Source organism: Mastigoproctus giganteus, chromosome 7, assembly GCF_048544385.1.
Source record: "Mastigoproctus giganteus isolate SK-2022 chromosome 7, ASM4854438v1, whole genome shotgun sequence".
Lineage (NCBI taxonomy): Eukaryota > Metazoa > Arthropoda > Arachnida > Uropygi > Thelyphonidae > Mastigoproctus > Mastigoproctus giganteus.
The window spans coordinates 234,191,733-234,219,621 of record NC_143581.1 but is presented as its reverse complement, the minus strand read 5'-3'; the positions used below and the strand labels follow the sequence as shown (position 1 = coordinate 234,219,621).

General features: G+C 38.0%; 1 protein-coding gene across 3 annotated transcripts in view; it reads right to left on the bottom strand.

Moving 5' to 3' along the window:
* Positions 1-27,889, bottom strand: part of Prp5 (pre-mRNA processing factor 5) — a 405,747-nt gene that overhangs the window by 239,639 nt on the left and 138,219 nt on the right. The gene's annotated exons all lie outside the window — the stretch shown is intronic.

The following is a 27,889-nucleotide window of genomic DNA, read 5'->3' as shown; positions in this document are numbered from 1 at the left end:
CAAACAGATCACTGCTGCACACAAATCTATAACCAGCTGTAATGAAGTAATATCGTAGCAAACTGTTTAAAATAAAATAACTTCTATCTGAGAATATATATATACAATAAAAAATTAAAGACAGGATAATTTAAATAAAAGCATTAAACAGTGTATACTAAAATAAAATAGACAAAACCAATATAAAACCTTATGAGAAGCTTTCAAATCACTGCACCACTTTGTCAACTCAAAATAAGAAACATGACAGTATGCCAATATATTGACAGAAAAGAAATGATGCATGTGCATAGCCTTGCATATGCGCAGACATCTTCTGGAGTGGATCGTGGTTGGCAGGGTGGGGGGTGAGAAATGAAAAAGAGGGTGGTGGGATGGGAAAGAGGAGGTCATTACTCGCAAGACCTGCAAACCCAGTGTGGTGGGAATTGGAAATGTGATTAGCCTGCCATTTCTCATCCCACTGTAAAATAATGGTCTCCTTAATAGAATGTGAGTTCCACCACTGTGATTAATGGTGGAACCCACTGCATTTATGTGGAGGGCTTCCATTCACACAAGATGGCAGGAGTTGTGAATGCAGCTTAACACCCCAACATTGGAACATGAATTATAATTAAGATGTTGTTCATTCCAAAACAGCCTCCAATTATGGAGTCCGCTATTTTACAGTGTGATGAGAAATGGCAGGATAATCACATTGCCAATTCCTGCCACACTAAGTTTGCTGGGTCTGGAAAGTAATGCCCTCCTTCTCTTTCACATCCCACCATCCCCTTTTCTTTCTCACTTTTCCTCCCCCCCCCCTGCCAACCATGATCTGCACTGGGAGATGTCTACACATGTGCAAGGTTATGCTATGTGGGCATATATTGACCTACTGTCATGTTTCTTATTTTGAATTGACAAAGAGGTACAATGCTCATACGGTTTCAATTGGTTTTGAGTATTTGATTTTAGTTCGTTGTATACAGTTTTCAGTGATTTTGTTTATACAATTCTCTGTCTTTAATTTTTATTTTATATGCATATGTAATGAAAATGCTCAGATTAAAGTTATTTGTTTTTAAACAGTTTGCTGATTGGTACAATATTATTTCATTATGAATATACCTGGCACTCAGAGCCTTTTTTCTAGTTACATATCTGCAATTAGCAACAGCAGTTAGCACTATTTTACAAAGTTCACTGAATCAGCAGGACTGTTAGAAAAGAGAAATGTCACTTTTTTTGCATGGATTACAAGTATAATTAAAATTTTTTAGCAAAATCTTATTTCCTAGTACTCACCTTTTAAAATCCATAGGAAATAAAAGTGAAAAAAGTAACTCAGTGAGTAAGAATAAGATCACTGGGGAAGAATTTTCTTTATCTACTCAGTTAATAATTTTCTATAGTTTTCTTTATCTACCCAGTTAATAGAGGTCATGTAGCACCTTAAGCCGTCATAATTTCCTTTCCTGAAGGAAAGGAAATTATGACGGCTTAAGGTGCTACATGGCCTCTATTACTGAGTAGATATCTCACAGAGAGCAAATACAACTGAACTATAGTATATCTTTAAAACATTAATTACAGAAGCCTTGAATGCATAAATACCATTAAAACAATAATCCATGAGGAGGATTCCAAGTTGGATAAATAATGAAGTTCCCAGATTACTTGAGCAGAAAAAGACAGCATGGAAAAGTTACAGAGCAATAAAATGTACAGAAGCGTATAACAGCTACAAATTGATCTGTAATAGTGCCACAGAAAAGTTAGGCTGGCAAAGGCAGATTATGAAAAATTGCTGGCAAAGAGAGCAAAGAGGAATTTTTCTTTGCTCTCTTTGCCAGCAATAAGGAATTCTTCACATATATAATGCAAAGGAGAGAACAAACTATATTGTACCCTTATGTAATGGATGTTGGACAGTATTATATACCCCAGCTGAAGTTGCAGATGAACTGAACAGTTACTTTGCATTGATATTTACAGAAGAAAAAACCTTTACGTCAATGAGAAATTATGGGAGTGAAGTTGAAAAAAATGTAATTAATGATGTTGAAATTTCACATGTTTATTGAATAAAAAAAACTTTCATGCCTGCAGGCCAGTAAGGCTCCTGGGGTTGATGGCATACTCTATAATCTTAAGGGAGGTGGCAAGTGAGTGCATTGAACCACTGAGGCTAATTATGCGAGCATCACTGAACTCGGGAATGATTCCATTGGATTGGAAAAGTGCCAACGTGTCTACAATAGATAAGGGCAGTTCTAAAAATGAAGTGGGAAATTATCAGCCAGTTAGTCTAACTTCAGTAGTAAGGAGAATCATGGAGACAATGATCAAAGTTGGGATTCAGGATCATTCAGATAGAAATGGAATTCTGAAGGATACTCAGCATGGTTTCATAAAGGGAAAATCATGTTTAACTAATATGGTTAGCTATTTTGACAGGGTCACTCAACAGCTGGACTTTGGGAATAATTTCAACATTGTTTATTTGGATTTCAACAAAGCATTTGATTCAGTCCCATTTGAGCGGTTACTTTATAAGTTGGAACACGTTGGAATCACAGGGAAAATACTTAGATGGATACCTGGATGGCTTCAGAGCAGGAGGCAGAGGGTTGTGATAAATGGTTATTCCTCAGATTGGGTTGATGTAAGAAGTGGGGTTCCGTAAGGATCAGTATTAGGGCCACTGTTGTTTTTGATTTTCATAAATGACATCGATGAAAGGAAAGAGGGCATGATGTCTAAATTTGCAGATGAGGTAAAGATTGGTAGCATAGTTAATGATCGCCGCCAAGCAGAGCTTCTTCAGAATGATCTAGATAAGACTTCAGAAAAATGGCAGCTATGCTTTAATCCAACAAAGTGTAAGGTATTGCACGTGGGGAACAGTAACCCCAAAATAACTTATTCACTTCATGGCATTGAACTAAAGCTGGTAGTGGAGGAAAGGGACTTGGGTGTTATGATACAGTCCGACTTTAAGTTCTCTGAGCATTATAGACAGGTTGTAAGGAAGGCCCATGGTTTCCTATTGATGATGTATTGAACAACTGCCAGTAGAGATAAGGACATTATACTCCCATTGTATAAAGCCATTGTTAGAACACACTTGGAATACTGTGTTCAGGTATGGAGACCGCACCTAAAGAAAGATATTCTACTTCTTGAAAGGGTCAGGAGACAGGTAAATCGTCTGGTGAGATCGGAAAAGGGTCTCCAAATGAGGAAAGACTTCGAATATGTGGGTTGTAGAGCTTGGAAACTAGGCACCTTAGAGGTGACTTGACTGAGGTGTTTAAGGCTCTGAGAGGCATAAGCAAAATGAATGAGGATGAAATTTGCAGTTATAAATGATTAGCATAGGCATATGATGCAAGAAAGCAAGCTTATGCAGCATCAGCCAAAAAAAAACCCCTTCCTATTTCACCCCTCCATTTGTTTCAAATGCCTGTCCAGCTCAGCCTTAAATTTATTTAGGCTATCAACTTCCACAACAAAAGATAGAAGTCTGTACCACCAATCAACCACCTGCTGGCTAGAGGCAAATTTCCGCACATCTATTCTACAACTCTCGTTCCTCAATCTGAGCAAGAGGAATATTATTATATGTGCAGAATTCGGTTGATTTTTGATGTTCTATTATATGTGATTATATATGGGTTGATTTTTGATGTTCTATTATATAATATTATTGACAATATAATAAAACAACTATAAACCAGAATCAGAATAAATGTCTAATTCATAATGCAAAAGAAAAACTACCTAAATTGAGGTCCGGATTTATTGCACTCAGAGGAGGCTCGTCCTCTGACCGCAGCTATACCAGCCCAGTCCAAAGGGATAGCAAATACTAATTCATGTAAATAGCAACAACTAATTTATGTAAATAACAATAGACAACGCATGTAAAAAACAAACAAACAATTCGTGTATATATTATTTTCACCATGTAATTTCTATTAAATCCTAAGTATTTCCCCCGGACTCAGCCCCCCCCCCACCCCCGGCCTACATAGAAATCAGACCTCTCATCTCATGACTTACAAATTGCATCATACTGCAACAATATCAATTAACAATAGGCGTGGCTGCGCACTCAAAACAACCCTGTTATATAACAAACAGAGAACGGGACTAACCCCTCTTTTTCCAACAGACCACCAACGGACAGACACCGTAAGTATAACTCTTCTCTTTTATGCCGATAATTACCCGTTGAGCTTTGTTTCTCCTCCACCAGTTTGCTGATTACGATGCTAAGATTAAAGTTTTTTCCAAAAATTAAAATTATCTGATATTACAAATTAAATTATATATATCCATATTCAATTAACTAAATAATTTATAAGAGTAGAAATAATCTCAATACAATGGCAAAACTGATAAGGAGTTAACAGAAACTGGTAATTATGAGACATTCCTTTAATCTGGCTATCGATCCGGTCAAAGACCCCAATGAAGTAGCGGGTAGATGACCAGGTAAAGGAATGTTTAGTTGATATTGATTTGTTGGTTAAAATAATCATAATTTTATCTTTAACTTCATTAGATATTAATCATATCTTTAATACCATTACAGACCCCCAGGAATAGGTTAGACTACACATTCTAACTGAATCTCCTGTTCCGTATAAACCTTAATACCTTTATAGAAAATAAATACCAGAAAATTGAAGAAGTTTAAACAATCAAACTATAATATTCAAGCACGTATAATGTCTAATTGCCACACGGCAATAGCATTAAAATTGCAAGTGATAAATTGAAAATAATCATTTAGACACTTATAATAATTATTTAAAAACACAATATATACATATATATATATATATATATATATAAAAAATATGTTGTATAATATTGGAGATGATTCAAACAAACAATACCAAAATGGATTTAAAGAAACGCAAGGGATAAAGTAAGGTATGATATATAAATATATATATACACAAAAAATTAAAGTATATACATAAAACTAATCGTTGTCTACCCACAATCTTGGTGACTTCAACTGGGGCCAACCACCCAGACTGAAGGCAAAAAACGACAAGGAGTTCTCTGTTTCTCTAATGATCAATATCTGCTAAGATATATAAATTCAGAGATTAAGTAATTTGAATCTAAACCTATTAAAGGTAGTTAAATTTTTTTTTTTAGAATCAAAAGAAACAGTATAAATGCAAACACGTATTGAACATAGTTCACCCGACAGAGAACGTAATTTAATAATTAAAATAAGAATAAATATAAAGTATAAGGCATATCTACCGTATCCAGGACATAATGTAGTAACAACAATAGTCGTCATGAAATAACAATCACTCTAGCGAGTTAATATACATGTGGTGACCCCTACATGATGTATATGGTAAAAATAAATAATTAATTAATTAAAATTAAGTTAACACAAAGAGAAACATGCAGATAGTAAGATGAATAAAAACAAAACTCCATGAAAGCGAAAATATAGTAGTACAAATAAGAAGTAGTTTCTCCTACATCCTCGGATTACCCTAATAATTTCGGAGAAATAAGAACGAAGAATGTAGGACAGCTTAAAGACAATGCAAGATATAAGTTGTAGCACGGGTAAGCCCGGGATCGCAAACCCGTTGCTATAGTAGGACCCCGAGCTGAATTTGCATGTCATCTTAGCGTGAACTTAAGTATTCAATCCACTTTCAATCCACTGCAGGATGAAGGCCTCTCCAGCAACTTTCCAGTTCCTTCTGTTTTGAGCACTGGCCATCCATTTACTACCCACAAACTCATGAATTTCATCTATCCATTTCCGCCTTTGTCTTCCAGGTTTTCTTCTAGCTCCTCTTGGGCACCATTCTGTTATTTTCTTAGTCCATCTCTCATCATATCTTCAAGCTGTCTCCTGCGCAAGACCATTTTAGTTCTTTAGTTTTGATAAGAATGTCCTTTACTTGAGTTTGCTGCCTAATCCATGTGTTTCTCTTCTTATCTAACAGTCTGATTCCCAATATAATTCGTTCTATTCTTCCCTCTGTAGTTCTCAGCATCTCTTCCATTCTTTTTGTGAGTGCCCAAGTTTCACTTCCATAAGTCATGGTGGGCAGTATACATGGGTTCATTATTTTACGTTTCAGACAAACTGGGTATTGCTCTTCAGTATGTTACTATATTTCCTGAATGCTATCCATCCAAAATTTATTCTTCTCTTGACTTCCAGCCATTTATCATTATTACAGCTAAAAACTTGTCCCAGATAAGTATATTTTTCAATTACTGCTCTTTAATCATTATTTCCCTTTCTGTGGCATACTTGTTCATCATTACTTTTGTTTTAGCCATATTCATCTTTAGTCCAAAATCCTTACTAACTGTGCATAACTGATTAGCTAACAGATGACCACAATGTCATCTGCAAATCTTAAATGGTTTAGGTACTATCAGTTCACATTGACTCCTTTCTGCGAGCAGTCTAATCTGAGAGCTGCCTCAAGGGCAGCAGTAAACAGTTTTGGAGATATTGTGTCTCCTTGTCGAACTCCTTTCTCGATTTTAAATTTCCTACTGTCTTTGTCTAGTCTAATAAAGGAGATAGCATCCTCATATATTTTCTTCAAAATCGTAATGTGGGGTATCTATGCCTTGTCTTTCCAGTGTCCGAAACATTCTCTTAAGACACCAAGAAAGCAAAGCGTATCCTATGTACATGGCTCTAAATCCGTAATTATGGTAATTATATTGAAGCAATGGGTTCAGGAAATAAATTTTTGAAATTAATTATATTAATCGCATTCCTGAAGTGGTATTTCATGTAAGCGATAGAGAAATTATTATTTATCAACTTATTGTACAATGCTATTATGTTTGCTGCAAAAGTTGTATTTTTATTGCAAATAGAAGCAATCCTCAGGCACTGCGATAAAATTATATTAGCATGCACTGATTTTGATATATTAGAACTCCAGTTTATAAGGACGACTACATTAAAATTAAATGCATCTCTTTAATTATATTTTTTTTTTATGAAAACCCCAAACACGAGAGGTATTAGAACCTATAGTACTTAGTATCGTGCTTGGGTTGGAGGTTGAGAAGACAAAAGAAGATATTGCTGACATTAGACTTGAACTTCTGTAATCTGGAATTTTCAGGAAATACGGACGAAGGAAGGTTGTTCCAGAAAATGGCAATTGAATGAATAAATGAAGAAGATGAAAAGTTGGTTCTGTGAGTTTGAAGTTGGACAGTAAATGGATGTTGGCTGGTGGTGGCACGTGTTCGGACTGTTTTGAAAGGGATAGCAGGAATTATAGAAGCCAATTCAGAATAGCAGTGCCCGTGGAAGTATTTGTTGAAAATTCATGCAGCAGAAACATACGTCTATGAGACAGCGAGTGGAGAGATTCTGTTAGAGAGAAGTCATTAATTAACCTTTTCCAAATTTCCAAGCAGAAGGAAAAACACCTTTGGAATAAGAAAGTGAAAAAAGGTGGCAAAGAACAGGAGTAAGTTCAGGAGCATACGTTTTCAGAACAAGTGGAGTAGTACCATCAGGACCTGGAGCTTTCTTAGCATCAAGATTTGTCAAAATCCTTCTGACATCCTTTTGATGGAAGATCACAGGAGGCATTGAATGGAGCATGTTGGGAATGGTGGAAGGTGTTTAACCAAGATCACTGATACAGGAGTTGGAAGAAAAATGGGATGCTAGTAGGTCAGCTTTATCCTTGGCTGAAGTGACAACAGAACCATCTGGTTTTGACAGAGGTGGGAGCAGAGAAGGGCAAAATTTGAGGCCAATAGCTTTGGCAAGAGACCAGAATGCTCGGCTACCATTAGGGCAAGAAGCAAGTTTTATACTCTTAGCCTGTTCAAAATCTAGTTTGGACTGATTAATAACTGCTTTACAATTGTTGCGAGCTTTGGTGTAGGCAGAAAATGAATCTGAAGATTTGGAAACAAGCCAATTACGATATGCAAAGTTCTTCTCTTGAACAGCCTTAGCACATTTATTGGAAAACCAAGGTTTAGATAAAGGACGAGATTTTAAAGTGGACTGTGGAATAAAAAAGATTCCATTCCTACAAGAATAATTTCACTGACACGATCTGAGCAAACGTTGACATCAGAAGTTTTGAAAAAGTAATCCGACCAAGGAAAAGAAGAAAAGAAATCTGGCAGGTCATCCCATTTTGCATTCTTGTAATGCCAAACAATACGAGGTTGGGAACAGCCATGAGATAAAGGCTCCATTGCAGAAGAGAATCACCAAGTTGTGATCTGAGGTGCCTAAAGGACCACTCACTTTGACTGTGTACTTATAAGGGTTGTTTGTGAGAAAAAGATGAAGCATGTTGGCTGCATGGTTAGGATTGTCTGGTATTCTTGTAGGTAAATGAACAATCTGGGCAAGGTCATTAATAATTGCAAAAGCCTCAGCATCTCGACCAGCTAGGTCTGTGTGATTAGAAAACGGAAGCCAGCTGGAGTTGTGAACATTAAAATCACCAAGGAAAATTACCTCACTGTTAGGAAAGTTGGACTGGAGAAAGTCAAGTTGCAAAGAGAGGAAGTCAAAGAGCTCCAAGTGATTAGTGGAGTTGTAAAAATGGTAGAGATAACAGATGAATTTGACACAATGAGGTAGAGAGATATTATGCCAGAGAAGATCGAAACGATTAGATTCCAAATTATCAAGTCTCTGACAGGGAATATCAGAACGAATATATACACAAGTATCACCTTTGAGGCGAAAGGAATCATACAGTGAATAATTTGGGCAACTGAGATGAGAAGTGGTCGAATCAACCGATAACTGAGATTCGGTCAGAAAAAGTACATGGGGTTTGGCAGACTGCAAGTGGAAATGGACATCGTTGAGATTAGATCTGAAACCACATATACAGTCAGTCCTCGTATAACACGTGTTTACACTACACGAATTCGATCATACATGATTTATAAATAGGGGAACGATATCTTATATAACACGAACCGAATTTGCTTATGCACGATTTGCCTTTGCGTTTACAAGAAATGACAACCGAACGCAGAATCACGCCAACTGAATGCAACACGATAGGAATGAAGAAAAGATTCTGAAAATTTATTTATGTTTTTATATCAGTGAAGGGGAAACACATTTCACCATAATACCGTAAAAACCAACAATTCCAGCTATCAGTATAATCGCAAATGCAATTAGATCGAGTTTACTACCAGTTTATAAAAGATTCTACTAGCAGAAACGCAACTGGAAATTGTTTTTGTTTTACGGTAATAACTCCTAGAAATGTGCTTTAGTAAAATGTGAGGTGTTAATAGTGTATCTCTGCCTTTACGGTGTTGTTTATTCAGTTGCTACACGCACGCAGCTTTGTTTATGTGTATCAAGCGCACCGCCTCATTTTGTAATTGTGCTTTATTTCCTAAAAATGAGTAAAATACTTAAAAGGTGTGAAAAGGAAGCATCCTGGTGAAGACACTACAAATTGAGAGAGAGAGAGAGAGAGAGAGAGAGAGAGAGAGAGAGAGAGAGAGAGAGAGAGAGAGAGAGAAAAAGAAAAGCAATATCGATAAACAGAGGCGGACTGGGTCAAAAATTCTTACCCGGGAAAATTTGTAGTGGCCTCATACTATGGTTTAGGGCCAAAATCATACCGGCCTCTGGCCCACTGGGGTTTCCCTGGTAAGGCTTATGGCCAGTTCGCCTCTGTCGATAGAGAAAAAATACCAAATTGTGAAAACTTTGAGCGAAATGAAAGACCATGATGTGATACTGCACGTGCTACAGACCTAAATGAGGCAACACACAGAATTATAAAGAATGCAGAGAAAATAAAAACAACTTTCATAGCAGGAACAACTCAAAGTGTAATTAAAATCCATTAGATTAAGACACAAAGAATTGGAAGAGATGGAATCTGTTTGGATAGAAAATCAAACAAAAAACAAGTTTGCTTATGAGAGAAGCAAAAGCATTAGCAATATTTTATTACATAATAGTTGTAATAAAATACGTAAGTATTTTATTACGATTATTTATTGTGTTTGGTAATGTTTTGGTTACAATTGTGTGTTCAATCTTGGGTGGTCGGCACCTAACTCTATTTTTCCCATAGGGAAAAATAGGGTTAGGTGCTGTTGTTTATATTGCACGATTTTGCATTGCACGAGGGTTTCTAGGAACACAACTATCGTGCTATACGAGGACTGACTGTATTTGTGAAATGAACTAGGAAATGTTTGGGGGGTTTAGATCTTTTCGCAGATAATCTTACTCTATTAGTTTGACCATTCAAATTGTTCGATAGTTCGATATTAAGAAAAAGTGTGGAGGAGGGACATGCTGTTTTTTTTTTTTTTTTCCTTGTTAGTTGTTGGCGCATCAGCTTCTATGGCCATAATGCACCTCCCAAAGTTTTTGCATTTTACTGTGATCCAAGCCCGAAGCAGGAATCGAACCCGCGACCTTTGGGTTGCCAGGCAGGCACTTTACCTACCTGGCTAGCCCGGTCAGCAAGGGGGCATGCTGTATGAAGTAATGAAATTTTTGGATATGGCATACACATGGTAAGAATATACCGAGATCCTTGACATAACGTGGCCTCGACGATGCCTCCCCGCGTATACACTACTCTGACTCCCTCCAGTCACTATCTGGCAGAGTAGAGGTAGATTATACACTTGCTGATCCGGAAGCCTCCTAAAGAGTTATCAATAGGTTCGGTCCAGTGTACTAACTAGTGGCCAGCCTGCGAATACCGTTTTAGAGCTGTACCCTCGAAATGTAAGAAAGATTGGATCTCGCTACAACGTTCATCATAATCTCAAAAGTCATCAGTCATACTGCATGATGGAAGAGATGGGGAAGTGTTGCCCGGAACTTAGCTCTGGAGACTAAACATGGGTTCCACCACTTCAAGCCTCCAATAAGCAAAGTGGTGGTATTTCACCGGTTGATGAGAGTCATCTACCACCTAGAAGAACTTGTATTGGAAAAAACTAATAGTTCCTGTACTATAGCAAATTATCTGGATCTTCATATATTTCTATACGAAGATCCAGGTAATTTGCTATAGTAACAGAACTATTAGTTTGGATTTTATAAGTTTTGACCCAATCTACCAGTTAATACATCAACTTTTAAAAAACTGTTATATCTAGATTTATTAAAATGCTGCATAAGATTTGCATACAAATATAACATACCTGTTGAGGCACACCACATGTGGCTGTTCACAATTCTAAATATCATATTTAACAAATATAATCAATTGAAATTCAGACCGGATAATCTAAATAATACAAAATTAATAAATAAGCAGCTCAAAAAAATACACACACATTTTGTAATTACTCCGGTTGACAAAGCTGCTTGCAATTATGCAATTATATGTAAGTCATATTACATAGAAATTATTAAAAATGAACTGCAGTCCAGTAGCACATACAAATACGTAGCATCATCATCATCATCAGCCATTTTCAATCCACTGCAGGATGAAGGCCTCTCCAGCAACTTTCCAGTTCCTTCTGTTTTGAGCACTGGCCATCCATTTAATACCCACACATTCATGAATTTCATCTATCCATCTCCGCCTTTGTCTTCCAGGTTTTCTTCTAGCTCCTCTTGGATACCATTCCGTTATTTTCTTAGTCCATTTGTCATCATGTCTTCGAGCTATGTGTCCTGCCCAAGACCATTTTAGTTCTTTAGTTTTGATAAAAATGTCCTTTACTTGAGTTTGCTACCTAATCCATGTGTTTCTCTTCTTATCTAACAGTCTGATTCCCAATATAATTCAATCCATTCTTCGCTGTGTAGTTCTCAGCTTCTCTTCCATTCTTTTGGTGAGTGCCCAAGTTTCACTTCCATAAGTCATGGTGGAGAGTATACATTGGTTCGTTATTTTACGTTTCAGACAAACTGGGATATTGCTCTTCAGTATGCTGAAGGGATATTGCTTCAGATGCTATGTACAAATACATAGCATCTTCCTCTAATGTAATAATCAAAAAACCCAATAGCATTGCATAAAAAATTAAAGTTAAACTACAATAACCTAAAATATCTATATAGGGTGTGCCTAAATAAACCATTTATATAGGGTATACCTAAATTTCATAAATCACCTATTGAATTTAGATTCATAACATCATGTAGTGATAGTTATGCTAAAATTCCAGGTAAAATGTTAGAAAAGTTACTTAAAACTATATTAAATAATGTAAATAAATTTATTATAATAAATAACTTACCTATTATAAATGCAATAAAAAATAACAATATTCAGCAAATACAAACATTTGAACTGTTTATTCACTAGTATCAATCTCAACAATTTAAAAGATGATCTCCAAAAGCTATATTTGGAAGATAAAAATGCCATCAAGTTTGATTTAACCCACTGGGATACTCTAATAAATTTATGTATTTTTAATAATTATGTATATGACGGAACTTCGTTATACTTACAAGTGAACAGCACCTCTATGGGAAGTCCAGCATCCTGCATAAATGCAAACCTCTATCTATATTCTACAGAAAGAACATTCCAAAATAACCTACTTGTGTTCAGATACGTAGATGATCTATGTGTGTTTAATTGTCCACATTTCGTTCAGGATTACAGCAGATTATATCCAAAAGAACTTGCATTGGAAAACACTAATAGTTCTGATACTATAGCAAATTACCTGGATCTTCATACAGAAATATTCCATAATAATATAGATATGAACATATATAATAAAAGATATGCATTTAATTCCAATGTAGTCACCCTTACAAACTGGAGACCTAATATATCGAAATCAATGCATGCTAATATCATTTTATCGCACTGCCTGAGGATTGCTTCTACAGGGTGTCTCAAAAATATTGGTACAAACGTTTAGGGGAGGTAGGTAACATCTAAAGGAATGTGAATTGCATAGGAACCCATAACCAGAAACGTCACCGTAAGTCGGTACACAGCGCTGTTCATCAGTTCGCAAGAGGGAAAATTTCTGGTTTACTCATTCAAGCAGTAGTCGCCACACGAAAAGCATGCATCGATATACGAACTGTGAGCTGGCAGACATGCATCTAGTGTATGGATTGGCAGAGAGACAACACGGTGTGCACCCCTATGCGGCACAACATCGCTTCGCAATAAATGTGTGGGCAGATATGGTCGGTGACTGCTTAGTCGGCCCATACCTGTTACCATCCCGCATGAACTCCGCTAAATATCAGATCTTTCTTGAACAAGTTCTACCAGGGTTACTTGACGATGTTCCAGCAAATGTGAGACGCAACATTTGGTTTCGACACAACGGGGCGCCTGGCGATTATGGAAGATGTGTTCGTGACCATTTGAACAGGCGTTTTGGGTGTCGATGGATTGGCCATGGTGGACCCGTTGCCTGGCCCCCACGCTCACCTGATTTATCGAGCCTTGATTTCTTTCTGTGGGGGCCCTCAAATCTATCATGCATGAATCGCCTGTGGAGACGGAAATGGAGCCCATGGCGAGACTCGTCTGCTGCTGCTACTGTCAAAGAAACTCCAGGTGTGTTCAACCATGTCCGCCAATCCATGCTGCATCAGTGTCACGCATGCATCGCGTCTCATGGTGGAACCTTCGAGCATCTGTTGTAACATCATGAAATGCATCCATCTCGTACTCCATTGTTAATATTATGTCAAATAAATGTTTGCGACTAATTACTGTCTTGTGTCATTTCTGTTGCTTGTGCCTCTGCTACTACTTTCCCGTGACGTTTCCGGTTATGGGTTCCTATGCAATTCACATTCCTTTAGATGTTACCTACTTCCCCTAAACGTTTGTACCAATATTTTTGAGACACCCTGTATTTACAATAAAAATACAACCTGTGCAGAAAACATAATAGCATTGTACGATAAGTTGATAAATAATAATTTCCCTATCGCTTACTTGAAATACCACTTCAGGGAGACAATTAATATAATTAATTTCAAAAATTTATTTCCTGAACCCATTGCTTGCTTCACTATAATTACCAAAATTATGGATTTAGAGCCATGTATATTATGTATATAGGATACGCTTTGCTTTCTTGGTGGCTTACAGCTTAGAAAATTTGTACCCACCAGCCTGGAAATTATAGTGTATCATTTTTTTTTTATGCTATTTTATCTTATTTTATAATAACACAGTATATATTTAAGTTCACGCTAAGGTGACAAGCAAATTCAGCTCAGGGTCCTACTATAGGAACGGGTTTGCGATTCCAGGCTTACCCGAGCTACAGCTTATATCTTGCATTGGAGTTTAGTTTTTATTTGCCTTACTATCTGCATGTTTCTCTTTGTGTTAACTTAATTTTAATTAATTAAAAGTATTTATTTTTACCATATCCATCACATAGGGGTCACCACTTGTATATTAACTCACTAGAGGGATTATTATTCATGACGACAATTGTTGTTACTACATTATGTCCTGGATACGGTAGATACGCCTTATACTTTATATTTATTCTTATTTTAATTAAATTACGTTCTCTGTCGGGTCAACGATGTTCAATATGTGCTTACATTTATACTATGTTTCTTTTGATTCTAAAAAATGTTTAACTACCTTTAATTGGCTTAGACTCAAATTACTTAATCTCTGAATTTATATATCTTAGCAGATATTGATCATTACAGAAACAGAGAACTCCTTGTTGTTTTTTGCCTTCAGTCTGGGTGGTTGGCTCCAGATGAAGTCACCTAGATTGTGGGTAGACAACAATAAGTTTTATTATATATATTTTAATTTTTTGTATATATAAATTTATACATCATACCTTACTTTACTAACCTTACTTTATCCCTTGCGTTTCTTTAAATCTATTTTGGTGTTGTCTGCTTGAACTGTCTTCAATATTTTATACACATTATGGTCGTGATGCATAATTGCTCTAGCAAGTGCAGTGGCCCATAAGTATTAGTTACAGTTTGTTACAATTTATTAACTTTCTTTCTTTCTTTCCATATTACTCATAGAAATATATATATATATATATATATATATATATATATATTTTTTTTTTTTTTTTCCCACTCATTCATCTCTTTCTCCCACACCAGGGGGGGGATGAAATGGTGTGTAATGTAATTTAAATAAGAAAGAATATAAAAGATTAAAACTAGGGTTAGTGTGAACTTAACTGTAACATTTATGGTTTGTGTTCTTTTTCTCACACACACTCTCATTCATTGTTCTGGCTTTCATTTCATTTGTTCGGCTTTTGCTTTCTGCACGGCACCTCAACTTACTATTATTCTTCAGTTGTGGTGCAGGCCTAACTGCAAGTTTTTTGCAACTTGGTCTGGGGAGAACGCAGTGATAGTGTTTGTGTTGTTAGTATATATAAAATAGTGTAAGTGATTATTAACTTTGTATTCTTTCAGCCAATTACATTTGCTCTTCCACTCATTCCCATTCACCATAACACTCATTCCCTCGTGCTGGGTCCATCTTTCTTTCACCAAAACTGACATTTATTCCCTTTTACCATAATTCCTAATTTACTCTTTCACTCAATGATCAGCCTATCCATTCTGTTTTTCATTCTACATTGCATCCACTTACTACCAGCTTACTGATATTTTTAAACTAATCTGCTTCCCTGGCTGCCTGTACATCTCCATCCCCCACATGGTTACTTATTTGGTGTGGAGCCCAGGTTCCTACTCATGGCAAGGTAGTCCTCGGGGGGATATCCAGGTCAATCCGGTTTTGTCATGTCAGGACACAGAATACTGCTGTCCGGACAGTTATTAGGTCATTGGCTGGGCATGGTGGGAGACTTGGGCAATTTTAGCTATTGAATTATTATTCAATTGCTGAGGGGGGGGGGGGGCTGAATTGCCATTCTTTGGATAGTTCTGTGCATTTCGAATAAAATAAATAAATAAATTTTCTGTTTATACTCCGGGACGACCAAATGATCAGAGGAGTTCACAAGATAGACAGAATAAAAGAAACAGCACCATATTCAGCAGTCATGGGCTTGAACCCCGGTCACTCAAGGCACGTGTACTTATGCACCCGCACGCCTGACCCACTTGGCTATGGTGACCTTCTTTCTGCGTGAAGGTTGTAAAGGCTTTATAATTTTCCTCTTCTGTAATGAATAGATGTTCTTCTCCATAGGAAGGGACCCAATCTGTGCTATTAGCTGTGTTCTGGGGGTGTCATAAATAATACATTCATATAGAACGTTTGCCCAGTCTTCACTCTCAACCACAGGTGCAATTGGGGTCATCAGTCAGCCCTAAGGAGGTCAGTTTTGCCTTTAGAGAGCAGTGACCTGTCAATATGAATGTTGTAAAAATTCCAGGGGCATACCACTTAGACAGCTTTGGGCAGAGGTCTAGTGACCAAAAGGTTTCTGCCACCAGTGGCAGAAACCTTTTGGTAACTAGACCTCTGATTTCCTGCTCCCATTTTGTTTGCCATAGCTCATGGAGCTTTGTGGCTATTCTTTTTCTTTTAGCCTTGATGGTGTTGACTGTGTCAAGAGCAATCCCTAGAAAATCTATGGGTATGCCCTTTTTAAGTCTATAATAGAAACCACTTTTGGCTACTTCCAGGTAAAGTGGGAGAGCTCAGGCCAGAAAATGCAGCACAGGTGTGCTCACTGTGCAACATGCTCTGGTAATAGTGAGGAATATTGTCCTTTGTATCAATTCTAATTTATTCCTGTTTCTTACTACTAGATGAACCACGCACCGGCTCCATAGGTGATAACAGGTAGGAACATTGCGTGGTATATGATTGCCAGGGTCTTTCTTTCCAGCTCCCAGTCTGATCTACTGATCCTGGCAATCATACTTGCATAATTTCTCACTTTCTTCGCCAAGTAGGCCAAATGGGGATAAAAAGTTAATTTCGAATCAAAAACTACTCCAAGATATTTTAGTTCTCTAACTATTTTTATAGTAGTAGTGTTAATTTTAATTTGTGGACATCTTCTTATGTCCAAATTGCCTTTCAGAAGTATTTGTTTTGTTTTTTTCAGGCGATATTTTGAGCATGTGATTTGTGCCCACTCCTGCAGTTGCAAAAGTGCGGCATCTGATCTTTGCTCCACAACCACTCGTGTGTTATTCCCTTGTATAAGGCAATGGTCAGACCACACCTAGAGTACTGTATACAGGTCTGGAGGCCTCGTTTCAAGAAGGATGTAGAGATACTGGAACGAGTACAGAGAAGGGCAACAAGATTAGTGAATGGAACAAAGGGTTGGTCTTACAAAGAAAGGCTTAAGTTTTGCAAATTACAGTGTCTGGAGACTAGGCACCAGCGAGGTGATCTGATAGAGGTGTATAAAGCCTTGAATGGTTTGAGCATGCTCAATGCTGATGGGATTCTTCCTCTCGCTCAGAATAATCACCTGAGAGGGCATAAATTCAAATTGAGGAAAGACAGATGTAGGATAGACGTGCGGAAATTTGCCTTTAGCCAGCGGGTGGTTGGTTGTTGGAACAGACTTCCATCCCTTGTCGTGGAAGTTGATAGCCTAAATAAGTTTAAGGCTCAGCTGGACAGGTATTTTGAACGAACAGAGGGGTGAAGTGGAAGTGTTTTTTTTTTTTTTTTTTTTGCTGATGCTGCATAAGCTTGCTTTCTTGCATCATCAAATGCCTCTACTAATGCTATTGCTAATCATTCCTAGTTCTGGTCTGAATGATACTGTCTAGGATGTTATTTACATAGTCCGGCCAACACAGGGTTGGCGTTCCATCTGGTTTGACAGTAGTTTCTACGACATCTCCTCTTGGCAGCTTTTTGGTCACTATTCTGTAGACAACTAGAGAATAAGACAGAATGATAATCAATGGACACTGCTCATCATTGACTAATGTTATTAGTGGAGTCCCTCAGGGTTCAGTGTTGAGTCCACTGTTGTTTTCTGTATTTATCAACGATATTGATGATGGTATATCAAGCTTACTGTCCAAAGTTTGCAGATGATACAAAGGTTGACAGGGTTGTTACGGACACTACTGACGCTATGCTGCTGCAACAGTATCTGGAAAGGTTGAGCAGATGGGCTGAGAGGTTGCAAATGAAGTTTAACATTGACAAATGTAAAGTACTACATATAGAAAACAGTAACCCCAGAGCAACGTATCAACTCTGTGGTACTACACTGACAGTGGTACAGAATGAACAGGACCTGGGGGTAATTGTGCAGGCAGATATGAAGTTTTCTGAGCAGTGCAGACAGTCTGCAAGAGTAGCTCATGGTGTCTTGTCAATGATATACAGGAATTTTTCTAGCAGGGATAAGGAGGTGATTATCCCCTTGTATAAGGCAATGGTCAGGCCACACCTTGAGTACTGTATACAGGACTGGAGGCCTCATGTCAAGAAGGATGTAGAGCTGCTGGAACGAAGAAGGGCAACAAGATTAGTGTATGGAACAAAGGGTTGCTCTTACGAAGAAAGGCTTAAGTTTTGCAAATTACAATGTCTGGAGACTAGACACCGGCGAGGTGATCTGATAGAGGTGTATAAAGCCTTGAATGGTTTGAGTATGCTCAATGCCAATGGGATTCTTCCTCTTGCTCAGAATAATCACCTGAGAGGGCATAAATTCAAATTGAGGAAAGACAGATGTAGGACAGATGTGCAGAAATTTGTCTTTAGCCAGCAGGTAGTTGGTTGGTGGAACAAACTTCCATCCCTTGTTGTGGAAGTTGATAGCCTAAATAAATTTAAGGCTCGGCTGGACAGGTATTTCGTGCGAATGGAGGGGTGAAATGGGAGTGGTTTTTTTTTTTTTTTTTTTTTTGGCTGTGCTGCATAAGCTTGCTTTCCTGCATCATATGCATCTACTAATGCTAAATGCTAACTCCCCAAGGGTTATTGTTTCCAGTGGCTCCCACCAAGTGTCCAGCATTCCTTTTTTTTTGTCCCTTATGAGGACAGTATACCGATTCCTGAGAGTTCTATAAGAATCTCTCAGTGCATCCACCTCATTTTGTGGCCATGATTTTCTGGCTCTTTGAAAATTTCTCCTCACCTGATGCACCCTCTCCTGAGTATAGTCAGTTCAGAGCACCACCACCAGGGAACTGCCTGCTTTCTCGGTTTTTTCTGTGGGATAGACAGGTCTGCTGTTTTTGTTATTAAACAGCATTGCTTGTCCGGGCTTGTTGCCTGATCTAGACCACTCATTTTCTTGTTTTTGCATCCAAGCTGCTGTTTGTTCTCCAAAAAAACTGCCAGTTTTCCTTTATGAGGTTATACCTTTTGATATCCAGTAAGGAGTGTTGGGATGTTTGTAATTGCCTGTTTAGTTTGAAGGTAATGGCTCTATGATCCAATGTGGTCTAGACCAGCTGGACAAACCAGTCAAAAGTTGGGAGGTTATTTGGTTGATTTAGCACTTGAAAGGGTGAGGTGGCGATATAGTCTGAAAGCACTTGTCGTTATGTGTGCCTGCTCTGTTTTCCATACGGCTATGCCATAAGGCTGACCGGCAGGTGACATCAGCGCACACTATGATATTTGCAGTAGGTAGCAAGTCTATGACTGCTTGTAGGTATTCAATAATCGGATTTATATCTTCATCTGGTCTAGAATATAGTGAAATAAATGTAAAACTGTCCTACAGCACTGGTGATATGGGCACACAGTGCCACTGTAGAGCAAAGGTGACCCACCTTTGTGACTACTATTGGTGTAGAAGGGATACCCGAGGTGTATTCTATTATTTTAGCCCCTTGGGTATCCTTGAACCCTACCCGTGTGTGTGTGTGTGTGTGTGTGTGTAGGCTCCTGGAGTACCAAGATATCTATATGATTTTCTTTCAATTTGAGTTTGATCTGATCTACAACAGCTCTTGCTCTTTGAGCATTCAATTTAATGAGATTTAGAGCCCTAGTCACATTTATGTTTTCAATCTAGCCCATAGTTGGTCCTAGATTGCATAAATTTTACCATTTTTTTTTTATAACTGGGGTATTTATCATCCCTGATACTATGTGCATAATCTGTCAGCCATGCTACTTTACAGGTAGCACATTTTGGCTGCTGATTTTTATTTTGGCAGTTCTTGTAATTGTGGCCAGTGACTGCACAGTGGCCACAGACAGAGGAATTCTGACTGCAGTCTCTGGCAGTATGACCATATTTATGACAGTTAAAGCACTTCTGTACAGGAAAGAATTCCCTGAATTTATGGCTGGTCCAGCCAGTGTAAATTCTTTGCTGTCCTTGTAGGTTTTTCCAAATTCTGGGTGAAACTTCCACAATGATATTGAATTGCCCATTTCTTTTGTTTTTTGCCCCTTCTTTTAGGAGAAATTCTTTGGCAAACTCTTCCAGTTCCATTATATTGATAAAGTTTTTGTTGTAGAAATCCACATAACATCTCTTTCCAGAGTTGTCAAATTTAATGTCGGGATTCCTGCCCCTTGGCTTTTCTGTTTGCAGTCCCAATTTTACTACCTCTGGGTTGGTTTCAATCTTCTTAACAACCTCTTTATTTGTTACTTCAATTAAAACTTCATTATCTTTCATTTTTGTGATGCTGTTCACTTTTATTTCTTTCAAATGAGGTTTTAATTTTGTCATGACAGTATCCTTGACTGCCTCGCTGGATTTGTATGTAGAGTCAGGCTTAGCCTTTATAATTATTATGTTTGTTTCTTTTGCCTTTGGTATTTCCTTAGTCTCATCCTTGGTTTGTTTAGTTTGTGATGAATCTGCTTTGGTGGCCCTTGCTACTTGGGCATAAGTCAAGGTATTTATTTCTTTATAATTATTCTTCTCTTCAGTCACTGTTTCTACTTTTGCTTTCAATACTTTGTTTTCTGTATTAAGTTCAACCACTCTATGTTCCAAACCAGACCAGCAGGTCACTATCTGCAATCTTGTTGCGGATGTAATCATATTTGTCTGTTTATAAAGAAACTCTTCTAGGAACAGTTGCATTTCTTTAATTTGTCTAATAGGATCCTCTATTTGATTTATAAGCTGAAATTTCCTATCCTCCTTTGTTTTTGTTACCTGTGGCTCTAAATTATCATTCTATGTTTGATCTGTATTTTCTACCTGGTTTTTGCCTTTTATAGCACTTTTTGATAATTAATAGTGGCGTTGTGTGTAGTGGCTGTGTTAAAATGTGCTCTCGGTTATATTAAAATTTGGTGATTTAAGCATAAAAAAACTGAAACTACACCTTACCGTATAGAAGAAGAGGTACAGAGGATTCAACATACATATTTTATATCTGTGTGGTAAATATTTAGGCTCTAAGGTTAAAATAACAGTTTAACAGTTAGCACGTTTGAAGAATGCAGAAGATTATGCAGGGGGTAATGCTATATGAAAGGGTGTAAATTTTAAATACAGGAACAAATATTTTAAAATGTAAGAAATGTATTCATTGGGGGTTAAGACAGTGCGAATCAGCACAAAAATATGTTTATGGTAAGGAAAAGTTGCATGCTTTATTGGTTTCAGAGAAAATTATTTTAAAATATATTCAACATAATTAATTGGAAATACCGGACATTAATTAAACATCGAAGAAGTAAGAAGAGGGATAATAAAGTCACCTTATGAATAAAATTCATTGACTGAAGATATAATAATTACTTGTGCAAATCTAACGAATAATACATATCCGTTTATATACATAGGCGAGCTCCTCGAAACCAGGCGAAAACCAGTTGTAATCAGCCTTCTGCAGTAAGTTGGACTCTGCTATAGCCACCTTTCCTCTTGAAAAGCATCTTGTCGGATACATGATGTCTCTTCCTATGATTAACATAGGAATGATATACAGGAATTTTTCCAGCAGGGATAAGGAGGTGATTATTCCATTGTATAAGGCAATGGTCAGGCCACACCTAGAGTACTGTATACAGGTCTGGAGGCCTCATTTCAAGAAGGATGTAGAGCTGCTGGAACGAGTACAGAGAAGGGCAACAAGATTAGTGAATGGAACAAAAGGGTGCTCTTACGAAGAAAGGCTTAAGTTTTGCAAATTACAGTGTCTGGAGACTAGGCACCAGCGAGGTGATCTGATAGAGGTGTATAAAGCCTTGAATGGTTTAAGCATGCTCAATGCTGATGGGATTCTTCCTCTAGCTCAGAAAAATCACCTGAGAGGGCATAAATTCAAATTGAGGAAAGACAGATGTAGGATAGACGTGCGGAAATTTGCCTTTAGCCAGCGGGTGGTTGGCTGGTGGAACAGACTTCCATCCCTTGTGGTGGAGGTTAATAGCCTAAATAAGTTTAAGGCTCAGCTGGGCAGGTATTTTGAACGAACAGAGGGGTGAAGTGGAAGTGGGTTTTTTTTTTTTTTTTTTGGCTGATGCTGCATAAGCTTGCTTTCTTGCATCAAATGCCTCTACTAATGCTAATGCTAATTAAAGCCGGCCCGTTTCAAAATCAGCCATGTGGTAGGCAATGGCATACCACCACATTATCTGATGCCACAAAGACCATAACAAAACCAACTCCAAAAACTGCTGTTAAAGGAAGACCTGCAACTAGGGGGCAGGATGGGATCGGTGAACTTTTGGGCATGACATTTTGCGATGCTGCTCGTATAGCACATGATCGATGTAGTTGGGGGAATTTGTTGGTGGCCACAACAGCTCCTCAGGGAACCATGTGACTGGAAGAAGAAGCCCTTTTTACATTAAGCTAGCAAGATTCTAAGTCTTTGTTTGTCATTTCTTCTTTGTTTAGCACCTCTATCCCACAATCAGGCAGTTTCTTCGAGTCAGGATCACGATCGATATTTTTTGATTATTCAGTTTTTTTACTTTGAGTTTTGGTCTTTGCCAGTCTTGATGCTGTTATTATAATGTTCCTTATATCCAGGGAGTAATTTAAGGTATATTTTATAGTCGCAGGCCTATTAAAACCCGAGACACAATGTTTTCCCGTTTTGGCTAGAAAAAAAATTCACACACAAAGAAAGGTTGTCTGTTTGTTGTTTGGTTTTTTTTTTAGGAGCATTAGCAACTAAGGCCATATTGCTCCGGGGATATACGATAGTCATTCCCTGACCTTTCCGCATCCTCCGTATTTGATGGTCACGGGCTCGAACCCCGTTATAATCAAGAAGTGTGTGCTACGCACTGCCGCTCCTGCCCACCTGGCTATGGAAGTGCCACAAACAAAGAAAGGTACTCTTATATGCAAGTATATGTTTAATCTAAGCTGAAATTCACATTTCCCCTCCAGCTTTTTTTGATCAACAAATTGATCCCAATTCTTGTAATTTTTAGGCATTGCAATATCGAAATCTGAAATAGTAGGATTGCTACCACTAACGCTGTAACAATCGTACTGCACATAAAAGCGTTCAAAAAACCAACAATAGATAAAGACAACTATAACTAACAAGCTTTCCTAAAATAATACTAGTTGTTTTCATCTGTACTCAACATGAAGAATCCAAGTTCCATGGTTTTGGAAGCCGGAAAATCCAAGAAATCCTCCCTGCTGCTGCTGCCGGACACTGTCCGTTTACATCAAGCAGAGCTTCTTGCTGATGAGTCTGTTCACCTCCGCGACTGCAGCGCCCTCTAAATTGCCATGTACAATGGGATAATCACCTCCCTGTGCCTGCTAGCAAAATTCCTATATATCATTGACAAGACTCCATGATCTGCTCTAGCAGCCCATCTGCACTGCTCAGCAAACTTCATATTTGACTACACAATTACCCCCAGGTCTTTTTCACTTTCCACTTCCTTGAGTGTAGTAACACCCAGTTGGTACGTTTCTCTTGGGTTATTGCTACATATATGCAGTATTTCGCATTTGTCAATGTTAAACTTCAGTTGCCACTTCTCAGCCCATTTACCCAACTCATATAGATCCAGTTGGAGTAGCATACTGTCTTTAGTGTCATTAACTACCCTACCAACCTTTGTATCATCTGCAAACTTGGACATTAAGCCTGATATATTAATATCACTGATGAATACACAAAACAACAATGGGCCCAGCACCAAACCCTGGGGAACTCCACTAATAATATTAGCCCACGTAGAGCAGAGTCAATTTATTACCAGGCTCTGCTGTCTCCCTCTTAACCACCCCCTTTATCCATTGCAACAACTTGCCCTTAATACCATACCTCTGCAATTTGTAGAGCAGTCTTCCATCTGCAACAGTATCAAAAACTTTCCTGAAATCCAAGTACAGGTAGCCTTCAATTTATGTTGGGGTTAGGTTCCTGGGGAAACAGGTGCAAATGGAAGCCTTTATATAATCGATTCAATTGAAAATCACAGGGTTAGGTTCCAGGCACCAAAAATTTTACCTATCACTTTGCATCGACTGTTTTATTTTCTGATGAAAGGCACACCCTGGCGGCTTTCATCAGATTATATCCTCCGAATATTGCACTAGGATTCAATTAACTACTTTTACCAGACATGGCGTGTCTTTATTCTATTAAATTTAAAACTTTATAACACAAGTGGAAAAAACTGCACACGGCTATCACTATTAGTATTATTTAATTTATTAATAGCACAATCAATAAAAAAATGTTAGGGTAATAAATTTCCAACATGTGTAAATAGTGTAAACAACAACCAACAATGCTTCACTGCAATGGACCTTTACTACCCACATCCACGAGTGGTTACTTTGAGGGTGGGAATCTTTCTCGTCTCTGATACGAATGCGCTAATTGCTGATGGGCTCAGATTGTCCTAAATCATGTGAACAGTGCACAATACATAGCACAGTATGAAGCCAATAAATTTTTTCTGACGATTTTAAACTTTCAATTTATAAAAAAATTGCAAAAATAAATAAATAAAAATGCTGTTGTGGTCAGTGATCAGTGCTATTGCAAATTGGTGCAAATTGGACCAGCACAAAAAAAAAGGGCTATCTGTATATGATATCAAAATTATTTTTGACATTCAGTTCCTTTGTTACCACATCATAGTATCCAATCAAATTGGTCAGACAAAACCTCCCTTTAACAAACCTTTGCTGTGTCTTAACTATTACTGCAGTCTTCTCTAGATTATCCTGCATTACTTCTTTAACCAGTGACTCCATTATTTTCCCCAGAACACAAGATAAACTAACAGGTCTATATTTACTTGTGTCACCTTTTGAACCCTATTTGTGAATTGGTGATACATTTGCACACCTCCAGTCCACAGCAACCTACCCTGAGTCCAAGGAAGCTCTCATAATTATTTATTTATTTTTTTTTTTTTGTTAGTTTTTGGCGCATTCACTTCTGTGGCCATAATGCACCTCCTAAAGCTTTTGCACTACTCTGATCCAATCCTGTGGCGGAATTTGAACCCGCAACCTTTGGGTTGCCAGGCAGATACTTTACCCATCCGGCTAGCCCGGTTGGCTCTCATAATTATGGCTAAGGGTGTGCTTATTTCCTTTGCTGCCTCCTTTAATATAACTGGATAGATCCCGTTCCTTTCCTCCTTATGTAGTAGTAGTGGCACGTGATGTAAGCAAGTGTATGAGCATATGCAGCATCAGACAAAAAAAAAAAAAAAAATCACACCATTCCCTCCAAATGTCTGCCCAGTTCCTCCTTAAATTTATTTAACCTATCAACTTCCACGACAGATGGAAGTTTGTTCCAGCAATTAACCACCCGGTGGCTAAAGGCAAATTTCCACACATCTCTTCTACATCTGTCTTTTCTTAATTTACAGAATTTATGCCCGATTAGGTTCGTAATCTGAACAAGTGAAAGGATCCAATCAGAATTCAGTTTGCTCAACCAATTCAAGGCCTTATACAACTCAATCAGATCACCGCACAGGTGCCTAGTCTCCAGCAACTGCAATTTGCAGAACTTAAGCCTCTCTTGGTAAGAGGATCCTTTCATTCCCCTCACCAATCTTGTTGCCCTTCTCTGTACACACTCAAGCAAATCTACATCCTTCCTAAAATGAGGCCTCCAGACCTGTACGCAGTACTCAAGGTGTGGCCTGACCATTGCCTTATACAGAGGAACAATCACCTCCTTTTCCCTGCTAGCAAAATTCCTATATATCATTGACAAAACCCCATGACCTGCCCTGGCAGCCTGTCTGCATTGCTCAGAAAACCTCATATCTGATTGCACAATTACTCCCAGGTCTTTTTCATTTTCTACCACCTTAAGTGTAGTACCACACAGTTGGTACGTTTCTCTGGGGTTACTTCTACCCATATGCAGTACTCTGCATTTGTCAAGGTTAAAACTTCAGTTGCCACTTCTTAGCCCATCTGCCCAAATTATCTAGATCCTGTTGCAGTAGCACACTGCCATTACTGTCATTAACAACCCTGCCAACCTTTGTATCATCTGCAAACTTCGACACTAAGCCTAATATACCTTCATCAATATCATTGATAAATATACAAAACAGCAGAGGACCCAACACCGAACCCTGTGGGACTCCACTAATAACATTAGTCCATGAAGAGCAGCACCCATTAATTACCACCCTCTGTCTTCTCCCACTCAACCATCCTTTTATCCATTGTAGCAACTTACCCTCAATACCATTCTGCTCCAATTTGTACAATAGTCTTCCATGTGCAACAGTGTCAAAAGCTTTCCTGAAATCCAAATATATGATATCAAAATTATTTTTTGCATCCAGTTCCTTTGTAACCACATCATAATATCATATCAAATTTGTCAGATAAGACTTTCCCTGAACAAATCCATGCTGTGTCTGAATTATTGCTGCAGTCTTGTCTAGATGATCCTGAAATGCATCTTTAACCAGTGACTCCATTATTTTACTCAGAACAGAAGTTAAACTAACTAGTCTGTAATTACTCTTGTCACCCTTCGATCCCCCTTTCTGAATTGGGGATACATTTGCACATCTCCAGTACATGGGTTCCACCCCTGAGTCCAAGGATGCTCTCATAATTATAGCTAAGGGTTTGCTTAGTTGCTTTGCCGCCTCCTTTAATATAACTGGATAGATCCCATCCACCCCAGGTGCCTTTCTTATGTTTAACTTCAACAATTTCTCCTCCACTTTGCTCTCAGTTATTACAAAATCATTAAGCACCCTGCTACAATTTGATAACCTTCAGCCATTTTCAAACCTTAACTCCCCATGTGTGAATGTAGATGCAAAATACCTCATTCGGTTTGTTTGCTATCTGAGCAGGATCATCAACAGTCAACACATCTATGTTAAGTGGTCCAATCTGGTTGATCCCTTTCCTTCTAGAGTTTATATAAGTGAAGAAATCCTTGCTGTTTTTCTTAGCATCTTTTGCCAAAGATTTCTCGTAATCTGCCTTTGCCTGCCTAACCCCCTTTGTGACCTGATTACAGTCTAGCTTATATCTGCCATAGGCTTCTGAGTCGCTTAATAATTTATATGCATCCCATGCATTTTTCTTCTCTGTCACGAGTCTCATTAGTTCATTTGATAACCATTTAGGCCTAAACCTTGAACAATATTTCTTAATAGGTATGAAACTTTTAATAGCATCCACGATTAATTCCTTGAATGCTTCCCACTTAGAATTTACTGTTGGTAATATTGTCAGTTGATCCCACTGTACAGAATTTAAAAACTGTCTGGGACCACTGTACTCACCTTTACGAAAGCAAAAACCCTTTCCTTTACCCCTGATGGTAATTATATCTTTAAGTAAATCCCACAACAGATCACTGCCACTTAGTGGTTCCTTTATCTGCAAATTCTTAATACACGAATGATCACTGCTGATAACCAGATCAAGAGTATTACCCTCTCTAGTTGTCTCTCGAACATGTTGCTGCAGAAAACAATCATCTAATAAATCCACAAAAGTCTTACTAGTGTAGTGTGTGAGTAAACAACCCACAAGTTCCAGTCAATACCTGGGAAGTTAAAATCCCCCATTATAA